This window comes from Vulpes vulpes, chromosome 13, assembly GCF_048418805.1.
Source record: "Vulpes vulpes isolate BD-2025 chromosome 13, VulVul3, whole genome shotgun sequence".
In the NCBI taxonomy this organism is placed as follows: Eukaryota; Metazoa; Chordata; class Mammalia; order Carnivora; family Canidae; genus Vulpes; species Vulpes vulpes.
In genome coordinates this window covers 131,193,795-131,207,598 of record NC_132792.1, presented here as the reverse complement: position 1 = coordinate 131,207,598, position 13,804 = coordinate 131,193,795, and the positions used below count along the sequence as shown (strand labels likewise).

Here is a 13,804-nt window from a genome sequence, read left to right as displayed (position 1 = left end):
TTCTCCCCGTTATGTTTTTCCCTTTCCGGGTGCTGTTTCTGCGGTTTCCTTCCTCTCCCCATTTCTCGTAGCCCCCTGACTTCCACTTTGGTGCTGCTGAGCCTCTAGAGTAACGTTAACAGAAAAGTGTAGGGGTAAACACTTGGTCTGATACCCTGATGTGAGACGTCATTTAGAACAAACATTTTAAATGTTCGTGTTTTTCATCATCGCATTTTTCAAGTCCTTAGCTTCCCTTAAATGAGGCTTCACTTAAGAGTATTGTGTTGTGCATGCGACTGTCTCAACACTGGCCGGGAGGTCTTGTAGTGTGTGCTCTCCTGAGCGGCAGAGCACTGCTCCACCCCCGGGCTAAGACCTTGCAGGAAGGGCTGTATTTGCGTCAGTTCTCTTTTAGCCAGTTGATTATCTTCTAGGCAGGTGCCTTTCAACGGAAATGCCCCCTGAGGATCTCTCGGGAGAGCTTCTGGAATATTCACTTCCTTGAGCTTCCCCCCACCACCAATGCCAAATTCTTGGCATTTGCATTTTTTTAAAATAATAAATTTATTTTTTATTGGTGTTCAATTTGCCAACATACAGAATCACACCCAGTGCTCATCCCGTCAAGTGCCCCCCTCAGTGCCCGTCACCCATTCACCCCCCCCTCCTCCCCTTCCAACACCCCTAGTTCGTTTCCCAGAGTTAGGAGTCTTCATTGCTGCTATAAACATCGGGGTGCAGGTGTCCCGGGGTTTCATTGCATCTGCAATTTGCATTTTTTTTAAAAGCCTGTAGGTGATTGTAATTCACTCACTTGTTTGAGAACACCGGGGTTCTACTTAATTCACTTAAGTGGCAAATCTTTTAAACACTTATGAGTAACGGACTGGAGAATAGAAAAATGACTATTGTCAGATGGGTATGGCTGTGGATTTAGCAACAGAGCCCCTCCCGCCACCCCTTCTTTCTCCATTGCTCCAAAACAATCCTTTCCTTGCGTCTATCTGCCCCTGTGCTTTTCCTGCTCTTACACGTTCACTTTCCAATCCCTGTCCCTTCCCTTTTCCTCCCTTCTAAGCAGGTGTCAGAGTTTAACAGTCATTTTCTTCAACCTCAGGCCCCTAACCTACACATTGGCATATATTTTTACCCATCGTTCAGTTTTGTATTTCTAGTTTAGATAAAATGGTGTTGAAGGTAAATGCATTCACCTCTCCTCTAGATCTCATTTCCTCCTATCCATTGCAAGACCGGTTGCTTCCACTTATCTTTTTCCTTTCCTATGCTTTCAGGCATTTGCTCCTTTTCCTGCTTCCCAGTGTTTTGGTCATACATCTGGAGAAAATGAAATGAAACAAAAGCACATCCCCCATGCTGTGTTTATCCAATGATTGTCCAATCCTTCCATCTATCAGTAAACTGCTTGAAAGCACAGTATTTTCACCTACTTCAACTGCCCCTTTCTCATCTGCAGTATTCTGTGGTCTGACTTCCTCTTGAATATCTTCAATGAAGTTGCTCGTCTTAAGGTTCTAATGGCTTTTGCGGTGCCAATCCAGTAATTTCTTCTCGAAGTTAGTTTTACTGAGGTACCTGAACTCAGTGGTTGAGTGTCTTCCTTTGGCTCAGGTCATGTTCCTGAGATCAGGTCCTGGGAGCGATTTGCGCATCAAGCTCCCCCACAGGAAGCCTGCTTCTCCCTCTACCCATGTCTCTGCTTTTCTCTCTGTGTCTCTCATGAATAAATAAGTAAAAATTTTTTTAAGTTTATTTTATTTAGCTTTTCTGTGACAGCTGAGTTCATGAGCGTTCCTCCCCTCCCCCCCCTTTTTTTCTTCCCACTGGCTTTGTCTGCCTTTTAAATGCCTTTCGCTAGGACTCAGTCTTAAGATTTTCAGGTCTTATTCTATGCATTTCCCTGGGGTGATTTCATCCACACATGTGAGTTTTAGTAATGCTGAAGGATTCGTGTCTAAATTTCAGTTTTCATCTCACACCTGCTAGCGCTAACCTAGTTGCTTTCTGGACAGCTCTATGTTACCAGAAAGGCCTCTCAAGTCGGCCATGACCAAAACTGAACTCGCTATCATTCCACTTGGTTTTTCTAATTGCATCAAGAGTGACAAATTCACAAATAATTTCAACTTAATAGCTTTAATATTATATATCCCTAATATTATAGTTACTCTGTATTACAATATATGTAACCTAAACCAGAAATGAGAGTTGTCCCCCATTTTTTTCTCTCCTTGCCTCCCATATTCCAGTGGTCACTAGGTCCTATTTTAGTTTAAGCTCTCCTTCTTTCTTGCCTGGACTTTAACAGTATGGTATGGCAGTTCTTCAATCTATTCTTTGCCACAAGAAGGAATTTTTTTTTTTTACAAGAAGGAATTTTTTAAAAAATATTTTACTTATTTGAGGGAGAGTGAGTGAGCAAGCGAGCAAGCAAGCACGAGCTGGGGTGGGGGGGTGTGCAGTGAGGAGCAGAGGGAGAGGAAGAAGCAGACTTTCCCTACTGAGCAGGGAGCCTGCCTTGGGGCTTGATCCCAGGACTCTGGGATCATGAACTGAGCCAAAGGTAGATGCTTAACCGACTAAGCCACCCAGGAGCCCCAGAAGGAATTTTTAAAGATCCAAATCTTTGAGGTTACTCACCTCTTTAAAACTCTGGACTCTCCATACCCTACAGTGTAAAATTCAAAGTACCTGGAATGGCATACAAGGCCCTCCATCATCTAAGACTCACCTGTCCAGCTTTTTTCATTCCTCTCCATTCCCTCGACACTCCTTTTAGCTACTTGACTTTTGCTGAACATTTTAAGCAACTTCAAACTCATGAATGTTCCATTTACTTTGTACGTTCTGTTCCTTTTACATGGGATACCCCATCCCCTTGTGTGTTGGCCAAATTCCCTTTGATCCTTACATACCATGGTTAGGTGTCCTTTCTTCTGTGATGCCTTACTTCTCTACTCAAAGGTAGTTGACTTTTCATTATTTTTTGTCACAACTTTACCTAATACGCTTCTCTCTTATGGTACTTGCTACATTCAGTTGAAATTATTTGTGAATTTGTCACTCTTACTAAACTGAAGTGGGAGATGGATTGATCTTTATTTTGTTCACTGCTATTGCTTAGACCATATTAGGTACTCAGATATTTACTAAATGAAAAAAAGAAAAAAAAAACAAGAAAGAATGTGATACATGCCTTGAGAGGTTACAGAGTACTTGGCAGGTATTGAAGGATGGTGTCTTCAATTTTCAGAGTCAGAAAGGCCATCATTAAACAAATGGAATAGAATTTCCATAACTAGAAATCAATGGCCTGAACAGTAGCATGAGAGATGGAAAGTACATTTGTGGAATACTAGTTTTCTTCATGTTTGTCTTACATTGTCATTCAGACTTCCCAACCACTCTAAGAGTGGTGAACTCCTCCCCCTCCCCTCTGCACTGGGTATGTGGTGGCTCTGTCAAACTGGGTAGTCAGTGAAGGCTCCTTTGAAGAATTGACTACTGTCTTGAGACCTGCATGATGAATTGCAGTGATCTGGGTGAAGTGTACCAGACAACACTAGCAACAAGGTCAAAGGCCCTGAGGCAGAAAGCGGTTGGCATATTTCAGGAATCGATCTGGTGGTTAAATGTAAAAAATAATAGAAATTCAGAGGTGGGGCAGTGTGGGGGCAGCAGCAGTGGGGGAAGTAAGGCAGAGAATAACATGAAATACAGTTAGAGAAGAAGGCAGAGGACAGACCACATGTATGCACTATAGCATGGTTTCTCAGACTGGGTTCTAACCCATTACTGGGTTGTGAAACCAATTTGTTGAATGTAGCCAGCATTAAAAAAAGAAGGTGGCGTAAAGCAGACACTATATTCGTTGTATGTACGAAGGATAACTTCCGCAAAACTTTCATTTGAAAATGCGTATGTGTTGTGTGTACTGGGTTATGATATAAAATGCATTCCTTCCTGGCAGTCATGGTCCACAAAGTTCAAAATATAGTGTGCTTTGAACAATAAATACTTTAAGAGGCAAAATAGTTGATCTCAAGATGCACAGATTTCTTATTCCTTCTTTGTCTTTGTGTCAATCTCATTGGCAGGAGAAGCTCTGAATTTAATGAGAGCCTAAAATTGACTGGAGCAGAATTTTTTCGTTTCTTTCTCCATCCAGATCTCTCTCCTGTGTCGGTTGCTCTCAGCCCTTCATGAGGAAGAATAGGCCTTTAGAGAACCAGAGAGAAATCGGTGTTTTCCTTTTCCTATGTTCAGTCTCACCTCTGGCATGTGTATTGTATCAGAGGCTGATGGTCTTTCTCCAAGCAGCTGAAGGTGGAATTTGTTTGCTTATTTGCCTTCCTGACCTCTGCAATTTCATAATCTGATCAGCTTCTGTCTGCATCTGGATGTTAAAAGCTAAGCTTCCAGCACCATAATTAGGTTCTGACTACAAGTTCAAGACTAGCCTCCATTTTATGAAGCAGAGATAGGCAAATGTAGTTTTTAGTATATCTCCCATACATGTTGTTTAAGATAAAGACTATGTTAGAGTCATCAATTTATTTACTGTTATGCATAAAGAGAATAAAGGAGATTCCAAGACTCTTGACTACAAAGAGATATGAATGTTATAAATCTATATGCTCTATATATATCTATGTTCTAAAGTAGAACATTGATTTGAATGCTGTTAACAAAGATGATCTGCTAGTATAAGGCCTTTAAAGATTATCCACTATGTTCTGCAAGAATTACACTAAACAAATGTCTCAAAGTTGTTAGTTTAAACGAGACTTCAAAGAGTTTCATGATGGCTAAATATAAATAAGATTTTATTCCACGAAATGTTTTTTAGTTTCTAGCTCTATAACGTTTCTTCTAAATAGGCTTGCTGTTTTTATTTTTGGCATGTACTTCTTAACCATCCAGGATTCCTTTTATTACCTGAAGTGCTAATGTGGAAGGACTGCAACTTTAAAGCCCCAGGCAGGGTTTCATTGCTAGAACTGAATCAGAAAGTATAGTGCCTAATTTAGAAACCTGAAACCAAACAAAGGATTTTTCCCACTAAACGATTTTATTACAAATGCAGGTTGGAGCTGTTACATTCTTCTTTCATAGGAACTGGTAGTATTTGCAAAACTGAATAGCAATGGGTTAATATAATGCCCTAATTTTCCTTACATGTAGCTCCTTTTGTCTTTTTCTGTCCTTTTTTCTGCGTTTTAATTCATCTTTTTTTCCTTTTTTTCCCCAGCTGTATTGGGATATAATTGACATATAACATTGTGTAATTTAAGGCATATAATGTGTTGATTTGATACACATGTATTGCAAACCACCTTAGCATTAAGCCCATACATTACATCACCTAATTACCATTCCTTTTTTTTTGTGATGAGCACATTTAAAGTTTACTCTCTTAACAATTTCCAAGTGTAGATAATACCGCATTGTTAACTCTATTGGATTCCCCAGAAGGTATTCACTTCTAACTGGAAGTTTTTATCCTTTGACATCTCATTTTCCTCACCCCTAACCCCTGGTAACCTCTATTCTACTGTTTCTTTGAATCTTTTTAGATTCCACAAGCAACTGAATTTTTACAGTATTTGTCTTTGTCTGACTTCAGTTAGCATAATGACCTCAGAATCCATCGCTGTTGTCACAAATGGCAGGATTTCCTTCTTTTTCATTGCTTTCTCGATATTCCACTGTATATATGCCGCATTTTCTTTATGCATTCATCCACTGATGGACATTTAGCTTGTTTTATATTTTGGCTGTTGTAAATAATGTGGCATTGCGAATGGAAGTGAACATATCTTTTGGAGTTAATGTTTTCATTTTTTTTCAGATAAATACACAAACGTGGAATTGTGGATCATATGGTAGTATTATTTAAAAATTTTTGAGGAATCGGGCAACCTGGGTGGCTCAGCGGTTTAGCACCGTCTTCTGGGTGGCTCAGCGGTTTAGCACCGTCTTCAGGCGTGATCCTGGAGACCCGGAATCGAGTCCCGCATGGGGCTCCCTGCATGGAGCCTGCTTCTCCCTCTGCCTGTGTCTCTGCCTTTCTCTCTCTCTCTCATGAATAAATAAATAAAATCTTAAAAAATAAAATAAAATTTTTGAGGAATCTTCAATTCTGCTTTCCATAGTGGCTGCACCATTTTACATTCCTGTCAACAGTGTGCAAGGGTTCCCTTTTCTCTACTTCCTCCCCAACACTGGCTGCCTCTTGTCTTGTTATACTAGCCATTCTAACTGGTATGAGGTGATATCTATGGTGGTTTTTTTTTTCCCTATTGATTAGTGATGCTGAGCACCTTCTCATGTACGTGTTGGCCATGTGTATGTTTTCTTTGGAAAAAGACTATTCAGTTCTTCTGCCCATATTTTTAGTACTATTGTATATCTGTGAATGTATATGTAATTTAGATGTTAATCCCTCATTAGTTTGTGAATATTTTTTCCTGTTCTGAAGTTTGCCTTACCATTTTGTTTATTGTTTCTTTAGCTGTGCAGAAGATTTTTAGTTTGATGTAGTCCCACTTACTAATTTTTACATTTTTGAGTATGCTTTTGGTGTCACATCCAAAGACCTCTTGCCCAGACCAAGGTCAAGGAGCTTTTGCCCTATGCTTTCTTCTAGGAGTTTTATGGTTTCAAGTCTTATGTTTAAATCTTTAATACATTTCAAGTTAATTTTTTGTGAGTTGTATAAGATAGAAGTCCAATTTCATCCCTCATAGATTCTTTCTTATTCACCAATTATTCATCAGTTCTAACAGGTATTTACTGAGTGCTTTTTGTTTGCCAGGCACTGGCTATACATTGATTAATAAGATAGCTCTCCTTCAGTGCCCATAGAGTAGAGCCCAAATTTGTTAATTGGCAGTTGAGACCTTCTCTGGTCCCAGCTTACCTTGTGCATCCTGTGGAACTTAGGGAGATATTAGAAGATAGGGAATCCCTGGGTGGCTCAGCGGTTGGTGCCTGCCTTTGGCCCAGGGCCTGATTCTGGAGACCTGGGATCGAGTCCCACATCAGGTTCCCTGCTTCTCCCTCTGCCTGTGTCTCTGCACCTCTCTCTCTCTCTCTCTCTCTCTCTCTGTCTCTCTCATGGATAAATAAATAAAATCTTTAAAAAAAAAAGATATTAGAAGATAAATTACAAAGGTAAGTTGGGTTACAAAAGAAAAATTACAAGGTGAGGTCAAAATGTGTAATAAAAAGAAAGGCCTGACCTAGCCAGGGTGGCAAGGGAAAACCCCCTTGATGGTTTAAAATTTATTTTTATTATTATTTTTTAAGATTTTATTTATTTATTCATGAAAGACAGAGAAAGGCAGAGACATAGGCAGAGGGAGAAGCAGGCTCCTTATGGGAAGACCAATGTGGGACTTGAATCCCAGGACCCCAGGATCATGACCTGAGCCAGAGGTAGATGCTCAACCACTGAGCCACTCAGGTGTCCCTATGGTTTAACCTTTAAATCTCTTTTTTTTTTCCTTAGTGGAGGAGACATATATTAAAGACATAAATGAATGAAGCCATGAAACAAATAAATGAATAGGTCACCTCATATGGTACTAAGCAATGTGAGGAAAATTAAACTTAGTAATGTGATAGTGGCTGGTTCCAAGAGCAGGTAGCTGAAGCTAGCTTTAGATGGCACAAGTAGAGAAGGTCCTCTTGATGATGTGGCTTTTAAATTGCAATCTCAGTGAAAAGAGCAGGCCAGGTGGAGAACCAGGGGAAGTGTATTCTGAGCAGACAACAGCCAAGAGGTCCATTGGAGGCATAGGAGGGGGCCAGTGGGAATGCGGTCTGGGGAAAGTGAGGAGGATAGGAGGACAAGAGATTGATTGATTGATTTAAAGATTTTATTTATTTATTCATGAGAAACAGAGAGATAGAGAGAGAGAGGTAGAGACACAGGCAGAGGGAGAAGCAGGCTCCATGCAAGGAGCCCGACGTGGGACTCCATCCCGGGTGTCCAGGATCACACCCTGGGCCAAAGTCGGTGCTAAACTGCTGAGCCACCTGGGCTGCCCGAGGACAAGAGATGTAGAGGCAGGCAGGAACCCGGGAAAACTGAGGGTTATGCATCTTGGGAAGGATTTTAGATTTCTTTCAAAATGTACTGGGTGGGATAATACATCTCATACATTTTTCCTATTCCATCAAAATATTTTATTTTCCTTGGATCTGCCTTATTTAAACTTTAACTATATGAGTTTGGACTTTCAGTGACGGTTTTCATGCTATCTGTAACATTTATGATCTTATAAACGTTGGAAAATATTTATCTGTCCAGATCTTATGTTTGAAGATCAAAACACTCTTGATTTCTCCTTTTATAATCGCCTTTTAATAATTTAATTGTTCTTTGCCTGCATGGCTCAGTCAGTTAAGTGTCGGACTCTTTGTTTCTGCTTAGATCATGATCTCAGGGTCATGGGACTGAGCTCCATGTTGGGTTCTGTGCTCAGCAGGGAGTCTGCTTGATTTTCTCTTCTTCTCTCTGCTCCTCCCCTGCTTGTGCACATGTGCTCTCTTAAATCAGTAATCTCAAAAAAATAATTTAATTGCCCTTTTCAGGAACCTTTGTTTCCATAATATGTTCTCAAAGGTGTGGTAGACAAAGTTGCACATTCCTGGTGGTGGCATCACAGTGTCTTCACAGATACTATGTTTTCTGCTGTGATTTCCCTTAATGTCTTTCTTGGTGGTGCTAGAGCATAAGATTGAAGTAGCTCATTCTCCAGAAATCTCTCCAATACTTCAGTTAACCTTATATCCACTTTCCTGCAAAATCTGTTTAAACTACTTCACTTCCAAAAGCTGTTGATATTTTAAGACTTTCTATTTATTAGATGTGAGAAATTGTAGCTATTAAAATGTACTGCTCAATTCAAGTTTATTTTCTGTTACTAGGCACTTTGTCTAATTAAATTGCTATTGTTACCTCTCCTGAGTCCTCCGATATAGTGTACCTTCATAGTACTTTATTCTTTAAAATATATTTCCATATGCATGGGTAATGGCTCCAGAGTTCTCTGACATATGTAAATTTAAATTTCATCCTCTGTTTTCTGAAGTTCTGATATGAGTTACATATGCATATGCTACATGCATTTTATATGCTGTCTAAAATATACCATTATATGATACATTTGCATTATATATATAATAACATATGAAATACATATAGCATATGTATATGTAACTTGTTTATATGTCAAATATTTAACTTACTATACTGTAGAAACATAATTGTTTTTGGAGAATTGCAAATATGTAGAAAAAATATTCATCTGTAATATCATTGCCTACATATAATCACTATTAATATTTTCGTGTAATATCCCAGTCACATATACATACATGTATACATATACATACACATACATGTATATATCTTTTAAAATGTAATTTTACTGTAGATATTGTTTACAAATCTGTCTTTTTTACTTAATATATCTTATACAATTTTTCAGATCAATTTTAGGAGCTACATTTTATTCTTTCATTTACTTTGATAAAACCAATCCATTTATTTATTTGGTCTTAAACACTATTATTTTTTTATTTTATTTTATTTTATTTTATTTTATTTTATTTTATTTTATTTCTATTTATTTATTTATTTATTTATTTATTTATTTATTTATAAAGATTTTATTCATTTATTCGTGAGAGACACAGAGAGAGAGAGAGAGAGAGAGAGAGGCAGAAACACAGGCAGAGGGAGAAGCAGGCCCCATGCAGGAGCCCGATGTGGGACTCGATCCTGGGGCTCCAGGATCATGCCCTAGGCCGAAGGCAGGTGCCCAAACCGCTGAGCCACCCAGGGATCCCCAACACTACCATTTTAAAAAAGGATTTTATTCATTTATTTGAGAGAGAGAAAAAGATCAAGCGTAAGCAAGGTATAGGGGCAGAGGGAGAGAGAGAAGCAGACTCCTCACTGGGCAAGGAGCCTGATTGGGATTCAACTCCAGGACTCAGGGGTTATGACCAGAGCCGAAGGCAGATGCTTAGCTGACTGAGCCACCCACATGCCCCTAATACTATAATTAATATATTTTTATAGGCATAGCTTTACATAAATCAGTAATTATTTCCTTAGAATACATTGGAAATGGAATAACTGGGTGAGAAGCCATGTGCATTTCTGAGGTTTTCATAATATGCATTGCCAAATTACCTCCAGAGAGTTTTACCATTTGTATTCTACTAGCAGTGTGCCATGGTTCTTGTTTCTTCTAAATTCTAAGCTGGTATTGCTACATGTTTCTTAGGTATATCTAACAATTGATTTGAACTTTTAATAAAAATTTCACCTTTCTTACCCAATAGTATATTAAGATTATAAATTATGATATGTTCTATAGATGAGAAACACTGTCAATACTTGCCTAATGTATTTTTCTATAATTATTGCTTGCCATTTTTCATAAGTTGTTAGAATTCTAAATTTATTAGCAGTATATACTGAGGAAGATGGAGGTAACCTTTTCTAAACTATTATTTACGGATGGGTTATCTAGTCCTCTCTGATCACCTGTTTTAAGAAGCAACCTGTTGTAGTACAAAGGAACTGGTGTAGAGCTAGAAACCTAAAATTTTCAATCCTATTGCAATCTTGGCTTCAGCATGTATTTACTATGTGACTTGTCATCCTTCCGGGCAATTGTCTTCCCTTTCATAAAATCAATGATAATTTCTGTTCAGAAAAGCTAAAGCAGTGTTGGGAGGATCAAATGTATATGAAAGTAATTTATAAACTGTAATGTACTGTGCATATGAAATACACTACTTTCGTATTAACCAGAATGCTGTCTAATGGGACAATAGTTGGGAAAATGGAAGGAAACTAAAATCTAAAACAAGTTTTAGAAATAAATAGTGGAGTTGTCCAATTTAGTGACTATTTAAAAATTAACTTTTATGTATTAAATTCCTTGTCAATTATCTGTTGTAGAGTTATTTTCCTGATGGAAACAATAAAGGGTCAAGGAAAAGGGAGGAAAAGGTGGGAGATGGCAGGAATAGTACTTGAGACTGGTTTCAGTAACTCTCATACATTTTTGGGGAAGGGCATAGCTAGACATGTCTGATATGTATTTAGTGAGTATTAGATCTGAGATCCTTGAATTTCTACTCAGCTTAAATAGATTAGGTGGGAACATTTGCTTTCATTTGTGGTAGTTGAGATTTTATTATTCCATAATTTGATTGTGAAAGTACAATGAACCCATTCAGGCCTTATCTGTTTTCTAACACATAGGCCTAGAAAATACACACATAGGCTTTGGAAAAACTGAAAACCCCTCCATCTAGTGGCAAGTATAAATCTCTCGTTATGTGAAATCATCTTGCTCTTTAGCTTTTATTGTATGTGCCCAAATCTCTGAAAGGTGAATATTTGTATGTTATAGCTATCTGAATATTTTTCATAATTAAACAGCTTTAAAATTTATATCCAATGGGAGAATGGCTCCTAAAAAATGATCACTTCCCCCCGCCCAGCATTTTCATTTACAATCTAATAATGTCCTTAAGATTTTATCTTGTTTCCCAATACATGTAGGTTGAGCAATGAGATATTAACACTAGCAATGTTAACAATTAGTAGTAACAATATCTACTAATAGATATTGTTATCATTGAATGAGATAAAGTGCTTAGCCTAATGCTTTATACGTTGTAAGCACCCCGAATATTAGCTATTATTACTGCTGCCACTATTTTTACTGACAGGTGTCAAATGGAGACTTACTGAATATGAGAACAGAGAGGAGAGACTCATCACTGTAAAGGAGTGTTAATGAAAAACAAGATGAGCTAACTTTTCAGCATGCTCTGTGTTATTTTTTATTCACTGAGTTTCAGGTTTTCTTGTGAATATATATATATAAGTTTAAACTTATACTTACTCATATCAACAGTGATTCCTTAAATTCACAAGAAAACATTTTGAAACAGTAGGAAACTATGTCACTGTAGTTTATTGTTCAATGTTCAGCCTAGTGCCCTGTACAATTATGTGCTTAATAAATACTTTTTTTCCTTTTATTTTTTAATTTTTAAAAATTTTATTTCTTTATTCATGAGATAGAGAGAGAGAGGCAGAGACATAGGCGGAGGGAGAAGCAGGCTCCCTGTGGGAAGCCCAAACCCAGGACCCTGGGATCATGACCTGAGCCAAAGGCAGATGCTCAACTGCTGAGCTACCCAGGTTCCCTTTTCCTTTCTTTTAAACATTTTGCTTATTGCCCCAGAAGTCTGTTTGGGGTGAGTTGTGACTGGGCGGGAGACATACACATTTGTGACTATCCGGAAGTACTTGAAGTGTTCTTAGTAGTAGTATAATTTTTAAGCAAATTCTTTTTAATTTACCCCTTTGAGGTACATGTTTTTAAAAAGTTTAAATCTTTTTTTTTTTCACATTTACATGCACTTTAGTTGCATGTGCTATTCCATTTGCCCAGAATACTTCTCCATGTCTTTCTGTGTTTATGGGCCACCTTACTAGAAAAGATTTCGTTGTCCACCCTATCTACATTAGCACCTCCAGTTATTCTCATTCTCCTTCCTCTTTACCTTTCTCTTGTTTCACTTTAGTGCATGACCAAAGCACTGCATGGCTGCAGTTTTACTAATGATAGTGCCTGACATTTATATAACATTTCCCCATTTTTTAAAGGCATTTAAGATTCTTAAGTGATTCATAGCATCCTTTAGAGATAGCTATTGCATGTATGGAGGAGAGACACAAATATTAGTAGAGAGCAGAGAGGTACAAATGTCCAGGGAAGAATAGTGTTCTGAAAAGATAGTTGAAAAGAAGGGAAATTAACTTTCCACTGAATTTCCCTGCTAGTCATGTATGGGACTGGGGAACCATGTTTGAGCAAGGGCTTTTCACCACCAGAAATAATTTAGAAGTCAAAAACAGTGGACTCTCTTCTTCTGAGAGAGAACTCTAGACTCATTCATCTGTTCAACTGTTAGTTTTAAAATCCTGTCATGGTGCTGGATCCTGTCCTATGTACCAACAAGATAGCAGTGAATGAGAAAGCCTTGTCCTTATGGAGCTACGACATCTGGGGGTAGCAGTCACAAGAAAAACAAACGTATAATGAAATGTTAGGTATTGATAAGTGCTATGAAAAAGGGAAATCGGTTACAGAGACAGAGAGTGAAGGAGGCTGAAGAGGGGGTTGGTATTTAGTTGGATGGTTGGGAAGACCTCTCAGAACTGAGGTCTGAGCAGAGGCTCAGTCAAAGGGGTGCTATAGGGAGCCGAGCTGTCCAGCAGAGGGAGCAGCAGGTGCGAAGATTCTGTGGTGGGAGCCGGCTTGTTTGTCCAGTGTGACTGGAGCAAAGTGGCAGGAATGTTGCTGACCGATAGCTCGAGGCCAGATTACACAGGCCCTATGTGATGTGGCTTCATCGAGTCTCAGAGCTGGAAGACTGGAGTTTTGAAAAGCTGGTATTTCTGAAACTGAAGTTGTGACTCATTGGGAGATTGTGAACTTTATAAATTGTGACTAGCAACTGGCCTTTAAAAAAAAACAGTATAAAATATTAATACAATTGCACATACTGAGGATAAGAATTGTCACATAGGACTTTTTTTTCATTTGTGGGGAATACATGTATTGGTTCTCATGGAAAATGTAGTTCTTACTACAGGTTCTGGTAGAAGCAAATAAACAGAAAAAGTGCTGTGAGTCACTGACCTAGGCTTATCCTCGAATTGTATCAGTGAGGAAACTGAGTTGGGAAAGGCTCA

General features: G+C 38.5%; 1 protein-coding gene across 4 annotated transcripts in view; it reads left to right on the top strand.

Annotated features, from left to right (window-relative positions):
- The window catches only part of NME7 (NME/NM23 family member 7), a 259,209-nt gene that overhangs the window by 556 nt on the left and 244,849 nt on the right, over window positions 1-13,804 (top strand). The window lies entirely within an intron of this gene.